The sequence below is a fragment of the Triturus cristatus genome, chromosome 6, assembly GCF_964204655.1.
Source record: "Triturus cristatus chromosome 6, aTriCri1.1, whole genome shotgun sequence".
Lineage (NCBI taxonomy): Eukaryota > Metazoa > Chordata > Amphibia > Caudata > Salamandridae > Triturus > Triturus cristatus.
The window spans coordinates 725,011,748-725,025,055 of record NC_140589.1 but is presented as its reverse complement, the minus strand read 5'-3'; the positions used below and the strand labels follow the sequence as shown (position 1 = coordinate 725,025,055).

General features: G+C 42.4%; 1 protein-coding gene across 6 annotated transcripts in view; it reads right to left on the bottom strand.

Moving 5' to 3' along the window:
- ATG5 (autophagy related 5) overlaps nt 1–13,308 on the bottom strand; it is a 443,620-nt gene that overhangs the window by 162,760 nt on the left and 267,552 nt on the right. The window lies entirely within an intron of this gene.

Sequence of the window (13,308 nt, the reverse complement as noted above, 5' to 3'; positions counted from 1 at the left end):
CACAGGCGGGGAAACAGCGCCGCGCAGGCGGAGCGGCCGCCAACAGGATTGTCATGACGGAACCGTTCCGTCATGAGCACACGCCAACCGTGGCTCATGACGGAACGGTTCCGTCATGAGCGGGGAAGGGGTTAAGTGTATGCCTGTGGTTCTATTATATATCTGGATACAATAAGAGAAAGAAGCAGCAAAATACAAGTCAGGCAGCAGGGACTTTTATCTTACTTATTTAAGCCGCACCCTTTATTACATAGGTTACAACCCTTTAAGAGACCCCCCCATTTATTCAACCTACTTAAGGGCCTGCCGGTTGGGGAAGTGTACCATTCCTGGAGGTTGATGCGTGGAGTGGAAAACGTTTAATGCTATCCTTTTTGGCGGTTTTCCTTATTCTAGTTTATAAAATGTGTACCACAGCTCTGAATTCAGGGCTGTGGTGTTTTTCAACAATACTGCTTTCGTTTTGTAAGGATATAAGCAATGGGCATTGAAACTGGTCCCTTCTTGGCCCTGTAGCCATGTCTTAAACCTTTCATGTAAAAATACTCACTTATTTCTGAATAAGGAGAGTAAAAGCATTAAGGTAACCATGTTTTTCTTCTTACATTTCAGATGCTTTACTTAATCTTGCATTCCCTAAGAGTGTTTGCTTTTTCCAGGATGTTATTACTTTTTTTCCCCAGGCAGCATTTTACTCTTGTCTAGTGCATAATTTGAATTGAATCGCATTCAGGTGTTTATGGCGGGGCAAAATGAGGTTGTAGTTGAAGGCAGTGCTGCTTTCTCTCAGTGGGGCAGTATGGTGTTCAGGGAGGGAGAGGATGTGGCACTATTGCCAGAGCTGCAGAATTTGGAACTGGGGAACCAGGTTCAGTCTTCGTGACTAGTCCACCAAACTACTATCCTAAGGGAGCGTATTCCCATGCTGGAAGTTTAGAATGCCCCGATAGCCCTTGGAAGCATTGGTGTCTTAGCACCAGCAGGTGGACCCTAGCGGTGGCTATTGTGGGCTATACCTTAATGGCCTGTCCACCACAATCCATACTGAAGTTCACCTCGCCTTGTGGGCAGGCCTACGAAGCAGCACACCCTAGATCGACAGTGACTCAGTCACTAAGGTTACAGGACCCTTGAGGCCAGTCTGCCTCACCCATTGGTACCTCCATTGGCCTTGTTTCAGCAGTAGTATTGCAACTCACCAGGGATCGGCAATGCCGGACTTGCATGCACATCAAACTAGTTTGCAAACTGCACAGTCTCTCTGTTTCATGCTCAAGCACTTTTAACATGTGCTGACTGCTTTGGGGCCACTGGAATTATGCAGCAATGGAGGAAAAAATTATGTCGCAGTGTTGACTAAAGTTTGCAGCAAAAAAAGGCTGCAGCGTAATGGAGTACATTTTCTGATACTTAATTATTTTTACACATATTAACAGTCTCTGCAAAGATGTTGCCTCATTAGTACCAGTGTAACATACAAATGCAGCAGTGAGAAAGGTGACCAGTAAGCCTTGCAAGGGGCCCTCCACTTCACAACAACACAAGTTACAATTATTTTTAGTTTTTTTATCCGTTTGCGCTACAAACATTTTTTTTGTTAAAATCGTCAGAGTATGCAGCAGATGATGTATTATGTGGCAAATATGGCAGAGCAATAATTATATGGAAAACATTTGCCAACTAGAATATTTTGCCATTCATGTTTGAACTGCTCTTGTGGAGCAAGGAAGGAGAAGTGCTGATGACAGAAACTGCATGGCTCGGAGACAAATGTCTTGTGATTCCCCTTTCAAGAGTATTTGGGACATTCTGTGATTGGAAACATATCTCACTTTGTGAATGTATTTAAATGTCAATAACTCATATTAAACCTTAAATAAACATGTATATCCATTGGTTGAATTAAATGACGTAATAAGCTGTAAATGGTCATGAAAGGCCAAACAAATACTAAAAATTGGGATGTTTTTCTCTTTCTAGCCACACCTCTGACTCTGCCCACTGAACCAATTCTCAGGTTATTCCCGCCCTCTAACAGTTCCCCTATTTTTTCCCCCACTTCGACCACTGTATGTTAAATGTTAAAACAGTATGTCCATAATTACTAATTTAAAAGTTTGCCTGCTGTTGAACAAACCGAGTTTTCTATGCTAATGCGCCTCCTAAAACAGCTTGTGCTTCTTCTTCCATCTTGTAGGCGAGAGAATGAAGGTGGGACAATGATTTCTTAAACACACACCGAGCCTCTTGAATTCAAGAATATGGGAATAAGGCTAGGTATTGTGAACTGCATGCAAACTATGACTTCTACTTGGCATCACTCCTGTCCTCTGTAGAGTATTTGTAAGAAAATGACATATTCTCTAAGATCTGAGACATGGACGATGAAGCTTCCCACTTAATACTTCAATTTTTCGAGGTAAATTCTATGTGGGAACAGAGTGAACACTTGTAGAGATTGGCCAAACTGCTAATGTTAACACAAGTTACAAATGAATTAAAAAAATAACTTTCTGACAGAGCTGAGTGGCCATAAGTGCTAAATCTCTGGTGTTTACGAGATTTAAAAAATGCACAGGTATTGTAAAAAGAATGCAACTTACTTGGCAATGTATTCAAATATAAGGGTAATGGTGTAAAGTGTGGTCAAGCACCTAACATAAAAACGTCTCATATAAAGTTAGGCTTGACTTCAGGGAAGTCCTATTTCCAAACACTTTGTCAGATGAGTCAGCTACCAGTAGTAAAAGGATAAATGCCCACCCAGGTGACGTACCTAGAAGCCATTAGGTCTACAAGAGAGGAAGAGAGCCCAACCCTAGAGGCATCTACTAGTTAGACCATTGCAGGATAATGCGTTCCTGCTTCAAATGCAGTCTCCTAAAACCTGTTGGGTTATCTGCTCAAATGAGAGGAAATTTGAACCCATAATTTCAAACAAAAGATGGGGGAATACAAAAACAAAATGATAGCATGAATGTTTAGTCTATATTTAAGAACATCTCAAGTCTCTCACTCAAATGATCAAATTAATTTGTGGAATAGGGAAGTTTAAAACAGAAAGTGGTAATCAGAGGGGAAGAAACCGTCAGAATAACAGCCTTGCTGTGTCTTAAATGTGTACTGTCATGCAAACCTCTTTAACGAAATCCCACTCAGTTCCCATCTTGGTTGCAAGAGAGGAGGCACAGTTCCGGACATAACTGCAGTCTTCAGCATGGGCCTTCGCGACTGGGATTCAGCTGGGCAGCCATATCAACGAGGAGTAAAGGGCCAAATAATACCCAAACTCTGACTTGCAGTGAGCTTCGGTGCGCTCCCACCCATGCACGCACAATCTCTCTCAGCCTGCTCCCAAAGCAGATAAGCAGGGCCAGCAATTGTTTATGCAGTTTGAATTGGGATGCAGAGCTCTCTGGCACCGTTTATTATTCATATACATCTAAGCAAGTGGGTGTTCGCACAAGTTACGTGCCCTAAAATACTGATTTCGTCATCGGATGCATTTTGAAGATAAACGTGGTGTGAAACATCCTGGAAGCGAATATTGTAAAGAAAAATAGAAATGAATCGTTTCCCACCATATCTGAGCTCACCCAAAACTGCCGACTCACCGGAACGCTTGAGCACGTGACTGTTAGCTGTGCCGCGCGAGGGGTTTGCCAGCTGCCATCAGCTCGTGACATCTGCAGACACTTCCTATGCACCGGGTGTATTCCTAGACTATGGTGTCATATCCCAGTTTGCCATTGTTTTTTCTGATTCCCTCACTATCCATCCACACTTCACTTCCCGATTTGACGTTTCTTTTGGTACTTTCCAGCCTCGCTCACTGCAGCATGACACACTGCCCTGGAGCGGAGCTCTGCGTCTTGATTCGGCTAAATGCGCTCGCCTGGCCGTGAAGCCATTGCATGTAGGGGGACAGGCGTCCCGGGTTTCAGCAGCTGTCCCGGCAGATTTCGCCATATTTGGCTCATGTCCCGGTTTTGAGAGCGGCTCAACTGAAAACTGTGAGAGGCACTTTCATAGGTGTTCCAAAGCAAGGCTGGTTAGCAGCTGTTATAAGTAAGCACAGGTATGATGCAGGTTTTAAAAATTAAATTTTATTTATTTGCTAAGTGCGCCTTCTGTGTTTCTATGTTGACGAGGTCTGTTATTCTTTGCAAACTTCGTTGATTTACAATTGTAGACCTACCTCTATTTTTATGAAATGTGCCGGTTTTTGGGTTCCAAGATATAGTAACTTTAAGTGCAGGTGATTTTTTTTTTCAACTACCTTATTTAAACTAGGAAAGAAAAGCCAGAAAAGAACAGAAACGTAACTTTTGTATAACTGGCTGCCATCCATCTTGTAATGCCCTTGTACTCCCAGAAATGTATTTGATGGATTTTTCTGCATTATGATCTGAACATTGTATACACCCTGTTATTCCCCAAATATTTCACCTCCTTATGTTTTTTTTTCTTCTTTGACTATTTCACACTTGTATACAACGTGTAATCTCTGTAAAGCACTCCGATACCCTAACGGGTCACGTTCGCGCTCCATAAAATACTAAATAAATAAAAGAATAAATAAATAAATAACTAGGATGTGGAATACCAAGGCCCTCATGCACTTGCATGGCTGCTGTGAAGCTGTATTGATTTTCACAACTGCCTGCAATATGAACTTTTTCTCGTGAGGGTCAACCGCATTTAATTACTGCTACACCTAGTGCCACTGCAAACATCTTCCTGCTTGCTTCAACTTGCGCAATGAGGACGAGGTCCTAGTTAGGTCTACACCTCCTTAGCCTGGCGTAGACCCATTTGGAGATCTGTTCTTGGCACTTAAGTAGAGCAAGTGTTCGCCTCACTGTGTCTCGACCAGCTCTTACAGATGACAAAGCAAGGGTGGCAGGAGTGGTCCTTCAACAGCCATCTTCTGATCGTCCCTTGACCCAACCGGAGAACCGACAGCCTTCCTACGTTAAATGTTGGGGTATTAATGAATCATGAACCAAGTGGCTGCAGACTGGCAGAGGCGGAACCAGGGGAAGGTGGACAAACATACACATGCAGCGTAGCCTGACTGGCTTGCAGATATTCAGGGCAACGATTTATGAGAAACGATTCATAGATCATTAGACGATTAGGAAGAGGGGGATGTCTTTAGATGATAGTGACACAGTGTCCTTGCAGCATGAAGGACACGTTTAGACTCGCTGCCGTTTCATAGCTGAAGGTCTCTATAGTTTATAACGTGATGATTGGAGAGATCTGAAGACAAGTGACCCAGTAAATGCTGTCAAATTAAGATGGTTTTTCAGTTCTTTCCACAAATTGATCATAAAAAGAACAATTATTTTAGGGAAACGAAGTTCCATATCATGGGGGCAATACTCCTCATTTATTTCATCCGATTAGTGGTTTCAAATAATGCTCACACGGTTCCACTGACTCTTCAAACGGCTTACCAATAGCCAAGTGCTCATATATTTATAATGCTGTAGGCTTACCACCCCCCCTTGGCGTTGCAAGGCTTGGGAACACATTAGAGGCAATTCACAAAAGCAGTTATGAGTACACAAAGCAGTATGACCAGAGAACTCATTTATGTACTATTACATGTCTTTGTGAGTTGTCCCTGAAATGTCAAACTCCCTATTAGTAAAAGTGCAGAGTACGCAGTGCTCTCTACCTGTTCTAATTGCACATGAATATTCCCTAAATATTCCAATTTTATTTTCATTTTAGATGTTTTGGGGGCCAATTCACAAAAACATGTAAGAGTACGTTAAAGAGTGCTACATTACCTACTCTTAAGCCATTGTGGTTAGGTCTAATTCACTTGCAATATAAGGTACAAATAAGACATTTCAGTAAAAAGGCAAGTGTGTGGGGCATCCATGAGAAATAACTGCTCCCCAGTTTGTAAGTGGCAACCAATCACAGTAAACTTAATGGGGCACATGGGCGTGAGCAATTCATCAAATCACGTGGTATGTACCAGGAACGAAATAGACCTCATTAAGAGTATTAATTATCAAACCAGACTTCATTCCAGTCCGGTGCGAAGGCATCCACCTTTGGCATCCTGTCTTAAGGACAAGAAACCAGAAGCACCTCGCAACATGACTCACGTAGTATTAAGGCCTCTCCCAGTGGGCGCGGGTGGAAGATTCATCATATCTTGCATAACAATAACTTTAACTTTCTATTTTCTGCTCGAGTCAAAGTGTGCTCAGCCTTTTGTTCTGTATGTGATACAATGCTACACCTTACTTCCTTTAGCATTTAAATAGACACTGCGTAGCAGACTAAAAGGAGTGAAAACTATTGGGCCAACGCATTAACTTGTTGCAATAAAATATTCTGTTAGAGAGCTGGCTCTAAGCTGTCTAACTTGTTGTGCATTTCATCGAGGTTTGAGTCAGAGAACTATGTTTAGAGGGAGGCTAAAAATTAACTTCTAGTCGAAGAACGTCAATCTATAAACAGCATAATTAAACGGCGCACTCATTAGTTGCCATTTACAGAGAACTATGATAACATTTTCAAGGTGGCGGGTCTTGTGATTGGAAGATCGTTCAATACCCTGCAGTAAACCAGCTTCAAGCCACTGTGCAAAGTTGTTTTAGAGACATTGTGCTGGTATGAAGTTTAAGTCACGTGCAGCACACAGCTAGCCCTCTTAACAAGTGTAAGAGGGAAAAAAGCCTTTATCTGAAACATTTTTAGTGTCACTAGAGATTTTAGAAAGCGCTGAGTCTTAAAGTCTGATAATATTTGATTAGGAGGAAAAAAAGCTTGAGTAGTGTGTAAATCAAGGTGGAACAGCTAATGATATTTAGAACCATTAGGGCAACCTGAAAAGTAGAGCAATCTTCCCAAACTGATCAAGCTGTAAAAACTGAATAATACTGCACAGCTTTCCCCAATGTGCCTTTAACTGTGCTTCTGCGCCCTGTCCACGCAGCAGTCCACAGGTGTACTAACACCTCAGCGACAGGGACCTATTTCAGCCTGTTTTCAATCACCTTCAGAGTGGAACCCAACCACACTGACGATTTCGAAAAAAACTGAAAATCCTCATCTTTTCGAAACAATAGGTTCTTTCCTGCAAATCGCTTAGCTCATAGGCTGCCATGGCACAGGGCATATCAACAGGAGGTAGCACGCATTTTGAGGAATGGAAATTCGACAATTTGAATGAAACATATACTAGTAAATGGACATACAGCACTACTAAAAGATATTTGAGAAAGGGGGGGCAAAATGTACCTCCATCTCAATGACTCACAGAATCATAACCAGAAGCATTCCCTGCACTAAGTATTCTCGCAGCAAAGGCGTGTTGAGTTGTCCAACTCTTATCCTCATCAGGCATTATACTTGAATATTTACTCGATACAGGCACTTTTATGCCTTTCTCCTGAGGTCTCAACATTTTAGCTCCCTTTGCAGAAATTTCTAGCACAATGCAGCCAGCTAAATAGATTTAGTGATCTCCCAGCAAGTGCATCTAATTTAACTCCAATTTCAAATATAATACAACTGTAAGTTTTTTAATTTACCGATCCAAGTGGCACCCGTCCATGGTAAATACAAAAATATGGCGCCGTGTTAGGCACGCGCATACAAACACCACGTTCATGTGTATACGAAGAACGCATCCACTAGCAGCGATGGCACTTTTCCGGGCTCTATTTTTCACAAGCCAATAGGTTAACATGGCAAGAACTATTTCATTTGACTATGGTTGTCGTGCTATCGCGTAACGCGCCGTTCGCCGTTCCAAAGAACACTGTTGCTCGAGAGTGCTTTGTAAATAAAGGAGCCAAGCTCAGATGCAGTCAAACCTGAGCGAGAGGATTAGGGTAGCACCGCAGACTTCGTGACGGGCGATCAGTGAGTGGCCTGATTTTATAAGGGCTGCTGACTCCATAAACACTGAGCTAAGCACATGGAAAGACCAGGAACAAAAGGTAAACTCGATTTACGAAGTAGGTAAACTAGGGGTACAGCCTTGAGCCAGCCCACTCAATACATAATCTCATTGGTCTCTGGCGCCCTCTTCAGGTCGCAGGTGGCATATATTTTCACGCATGCTTTTTCAATTATGACATTAATTTTATTATCGCCGTGCCTAAACAATATTAAAAGATTCAATCAAATGTTTTAAACCACCACATTAGGAACATGATTACATTATACATTCTCCAAAATAAAGGCAGATATCGTCCAAATCTCGGTCCCTGACCGAGTTTTGGGCTACTTTTTGGGGAGAGGATGTGGTCCGTCGTCTAGACTGCCGACTTTGGTGCTGGCAATAAGGTTCGAGCCTCGGGGTCGCGTCCACATCCTGTGATTCTGGGCAAATCACTTAATCGCCCCGACCCTGAATGTGTCCTTGTGTAACGTAACCGGTGCTCATGTAAAGAGCTCCAATACCTTCGGGTCGAGTTCGCGCAATATAAATCTGCTAAAATAAATAAATACATGTTAGCAAGAACAAGGGGCAGCATGAAGTCCTCTGTATAGAACCCTCAATTTCGAAAGCAGTCCAAAAGAGAAAACTAACCGCGTGCGAAAATAACCAGGGGGCAGGTACAATGTCATGTCGAGGCACGGAAAAAACAAGACGAAGGCGGCGGCTTTTGGGACAGTAAAGGGTGCGGACTTGGAGTGAGGGGTGGAGTTTATATCACATCGTACACGTGTTAAAATGTATTTGATGACGAATTTGACGAATTAGGCAAGAAAACAAGAGCTCAGAAATGGGAACGACAACATACATAACGAAAGACTAGTTGTAATAACTTATTTTATTTAGTGTTGCATAAAATCTGTCGTTTCTAAGCGCTGTGTCTAAAAGGCATTGCTGTTACCTGATTAATGGCACTCAAACTTGGAAGGCTGTATTGGCCAGGATGACCTAGTAAAACTGTAGACAGCGACTGAAAAAAACCTGGACATATGGTCAGTTTTTCGCACAAAAATTCTGAACGAGGTGCAAATCTTACGGACAATCTACTAGTAAAAATCACACACAAATATGAAAACAAACCACTGACAACGGATTCTGCGTTAGGTATAGAATTTCAGTTCTATCTATATCTCTCCTGATTGTGTAGTCCAAGTAAAATGAAGACTCCCATTTTGGAAGCTTGATTTCCGTTCTGCTCAGTCTGATCCCCAGTATATGCCACACCTCTCACCAGCAGTGTTTAGTAAAGTGAGGGAGTAAAATGCAAGCGCACCTCACGGCACACATTTCAAAAGGCAAACTGTGCATTCTCCAGCCCGATTTTCCAACATCTATCTCTCAAAAGGCCAATGGTTTCAGAGGTAGCTGCGAAGGAAAACCTTCCACAATGTACAAGAGCATTATTTCTCTGCAGCACTATGCCACGTATATCCACTTAAACGAACTGTCCACCTGATGGAGGGGCTCATAATATCAGGGCAGTGATCAAATATTTCAGGGCGCCGCTATTATAACGCTTAATGTGCCGACTAACCTTTGTCAGAAAAGTAGTCAAAATATGTTTCACGTGGTGCACGTGCATGAGGCTAGATTTCAATTCTTATCCCCCATAATAAGCAGCCATAATGTGGATACTCACCAATCTTTGAAGGGCCTGCTCAGAAATCCCCCCAATTAACAGATCTGTTTTAGAGTGTACAACATTTTTAAATGTTTATATTTTAAAGAGAAGGAGATTATGTGATGATTATGTTATTTTAACCACATATTATTCTTTTTTCTTTTCTCTCTCAATTTATATTGTTGTTATGATGAAGATTGTAGACCTCTGGTGAGGTCTAAAAACAACTGTTAAATAAATTAAATGTGCCGGCTAGCCACCAGTGCAGCTCAAATGCAGGAGGTTTGGTTTGAGGTGCAAACTTTCACATTAGCAAAGCAATACCACATTGCTCCAATTGCTTCAGTTTCACATACACAATGGCACCGCTAGGCTCACATTGGCCACTAAGGCTCGCAGTGCCATACCTCATTGATCTAGGTACATATGTGTTGATATATTACCACACCTCATTGATCTACTTACCTATGTGTTGATATATTAGGTTCACAATAGCCAGTTAGGTATACGATTGTCATTCCATGCCTGAACCGGAAATGCACACTTTGGTGCACACTGGTGTGCAGCTTGCCCACTCAAGCTTTTTAAAAACACATTGCTATGCTTCATTGGTCCAGGGGAACACTGATCTGCCAGTTTCAAAATGGGCCACTGAGTTTCCATTTCCATGCCAGTATCATATACACACTGTCATCATGCCACATGCATGTTAGGTACACACTGTCATGCATCTTTTATCCTGCCAAGTATTCGGCATCGAACCAACTTCGCACCGCCCACTTTTGGAGAACAAACACGTCTGAATGATAAAAGTTGTTAGGTACACATACTGTCCACCCACTTTGCTTAGGTAAGCAGTTACCCAGAAAAAGTAGTTTGACGTCTTTCATAATAACGTTTTGTCGCTATTTGATGCTCATGTTACACGTAATACGGATTTGAAATGATAAAATGTAATTGCCTGCCTTTACGTTAGCACCCGTGCAGATGATTCTGCATCCGCCCTGCTGCCTGTCCATGGGGCACACTGATCAGTAGGGTCAGAATGGGCATTGTGCCATTATGGAATTTTCAGGTCAGCTGAAGGCTAAGGGGCTGCTTTCAGAGCTGGAATGGACTGCCATGACCTAACCATGCCACAATGGCTCCATTCTAGTCCTGGTCACCCGCACAGTGATGCCGGTTTGAATGTTTTTACCAGGGCTGTTTTTTGTTTTTAGTCTAGTCTGTCCCTTTGCCTTTTTCGCTTTTCACTCTCCTGCGCCCTCAGTCACTTTCCCTCTCATCCTGTCACTCACCCTCGTGCCTGGGCCTCTTTTCTTGCTGTGTTCTGGACTGTATTCTCACATTAGCATGCTCACCTCCCTCTGTACTCCTGAGTTTTTAGTAAACATAAGAGTGAAAGAGACAACAATTAATGAAAACATTCTAAAATGTAGACCTTACCAATAAATGAAAAATTAAAAACGTTGCCAATGCAAAGGTGCTACAGTGAACAATTACAAAGCAAACACAAGGAGATGATGGACGGAGTACTGAAACTTTTCAGACAGTCACCCCCAGTCACAGATCTGGGTTGAATCCATCATTGTTCTTTAGCTCACTTCGCCACCCCAGTTCAGACCCAGCCATATGGGAAGACCCGGTTTGGCAGTTTGGGCTGGACTGTTCCCATGAGGCACAGGATCAATATTGCTGGGTCTAAACTGAGGTGGCGAAGAGAGCTAAAGAACGATGATGGATTCAACCCAGATCTGTGACTGGGGGTGAGTGTCTGAAAAGTTTCAGCGCTCCGTCAACCATCTCCTGGTGTTTGCTACTGTGAACAATAACAACAATTTTTGGGATTCTATTCTTTTTACTGGCTGCTGCAACTGATGATTCACATTATTAATACCAACTGCCAAATGTACTGTCTGCTCCTGTAAAATAAACATAATCACTACACAGAGGAACGAAAAATGCGTTCTGACACTTTTGAAGCAAGACTTTTGTTTGACTTGCTGTGGGGTAAAAAACAAATACCCTGATGAGCTCTGCCTAGCCCTATGCTCTATCAAGCATGTCAGATACCGAGGTAGGCTCTTTCAAGGAGGCCCTCTTTAAAGGCATTTTCTTCGTTAGGTATCATGTGAACCTAGACATTGGAGGTAGAACTACAGGCATTTCTACAAGTGTTAAGTAAACAAATACTGGAATGCTCATGGCGCCTCTGTGAATACTGACAAAAGGCGACCGTAAAGGGAGCAATAGCAGCTGATCCATGAAAATACCAGGCAGGTGATCACCCATATTTCAGAGGCGAGTGTGCAACTCACTGAGCCACTCACTGTTCCCCATTTGGAATCTGAAGTGATAGGTTCTAAATTCCCAAGGTAGAGCTAAGTTTTAATGCATGACCTTTGACGTATCTAACGTCACTGGAAGTGATTTCACACGATTTGTGAGAATGTGAAGAAGTCATGTGATAGACACAAGTTGAGCTGTGGGCAAAATCTTAGCATACTATTCACAAGTTCCCAGAACACCTGGACTTCAGACAGTTCTTGACTGACAAATCATTTGCGGTGGTATGGAAGAAGGCTTCTTAGGGGGATCGGTGAGCAGCTTCTTAAGGGGAAAGGGACCTGGAAGCAGCTTCTCAAAGAGCAGAGGATCTAAGTGAAGGTTCTCTAGAAGGAGAGATCCGAAGACAGCCCCTTGAGGGGCAGGGACCACACAAATCCTCTCAGAGGCAGTGAAAACCTGGTTGGGAAACGTTAGCATGGCTCAGGTAAAAGGCAATTCTGGTTTGGTGGTGAATGGATGGTTTGAGTTATGGATCTGCCTGCCTTTAATCTATACATTTCTATATTACGCCTTTCACCAAACAGGAAAACCAGGCCCACCTGGTCTTCCTACTTTCTTTTTTTTACTGCAACATCACAGCCTCCACTGATTTCCAAGTTCTTCATGTGAACTCTAACGTTACAAACAGGGGGATAGATAGATAGATTCTGAAGTCAGATAGGGACTGACTGCCCCACCTGGTTTACTGACATCACTACAACAGATATCAAATGCATTTAGAAAGTTTACACAGTGGGGCAGGATAGAGGGAGGTTAGAGAGGGTAGTGGTCAGGGGATCACAACTCAACTCCTGCCTTCTTTTCCATGAGAAACGAATTACAGTGTGCTTTCGGTAGGACACAAAACTATGCATACAGACTTCTTGCCATAAAAGGTAAACTTTTTATGCTCCAATTTCCAGCGATGTATTTAAACCTGCCCCTTGCAAGTCAATGGTGGACTTTACTTTGTATTCACTACGTAGGTTGCTACAAGTATGCCTTTTTAATAAAAAGCAGTCTTGTGAGAGTTAAATGTTTATCGAAATGTATCAATGTGAAACACATAGAATCAATGCACAATGACAATAGCCTTAAAAACGTGAAACATTGGGGGCTCCGGATGTGTTGGGGAAAAGGCTTAAACTGAGCAATATAATTGAAGTTTGAAAGTAAACATGTTCCATTTAAAGATCTTTCAAAGCAATATATACTTTTTATAGATGTATTTTCATTTTTACCTAATCCAATCAATAAAACCAGCCTGCCCCAGCTCATCTTATTATAGTTTGTAACACCGTTGGCAATCATCAGTCTGAGATTAGAGCTACAGTCATTCATACCACAGCCACAATAAACATGTGAGCACAAGCATAAAAGACGT